This window comes from Arachis ipaensis, chromosome B01 (assembly GCF_000816755.2).
Source record: "Arachis ipaensis cultivar K30076 chromosome B01, Araip1.1, whole genome shotgun sequence".
NCBI classification, from domain to species: Eukaryota; Viridiplantae; Streptophyta; class Magnoliopsida; order Fabales; family Fabaceae; genus Arachis; species Arachis ipaensis.
In genome coordinates, this window is record NC_029785.2 from 123,567,880 (window position 1) to 123,568,177 (window position 298).

Below are 298 nucleotides of genomic sequence, written 5' to 3' on the forward strand. Positions count from 1 at the left end.
TGATCTTTTAACACTGTGAGACTGATTAGTCCATTTACCAATGATCTCTCTCTTGAGTTAAAGAAACGTGCTTACGTAAATCAGCTGATTTATCCGATAAGTACCAACTAGGATTGACAACTATTTTTTGTTAGAGACCTCGTTGTCTTTTAGGATAATTGTCAGAGATCGTTACAACCTCTTAATTGAGTATAGAAAAATTATGCCATTTGAGCTATTACTCATTGGCATACGTTAGCTAAATTTGTTATGCAAAAATTAAAAAATATTATTGATTTTATTTTTTTTACTTATAAAA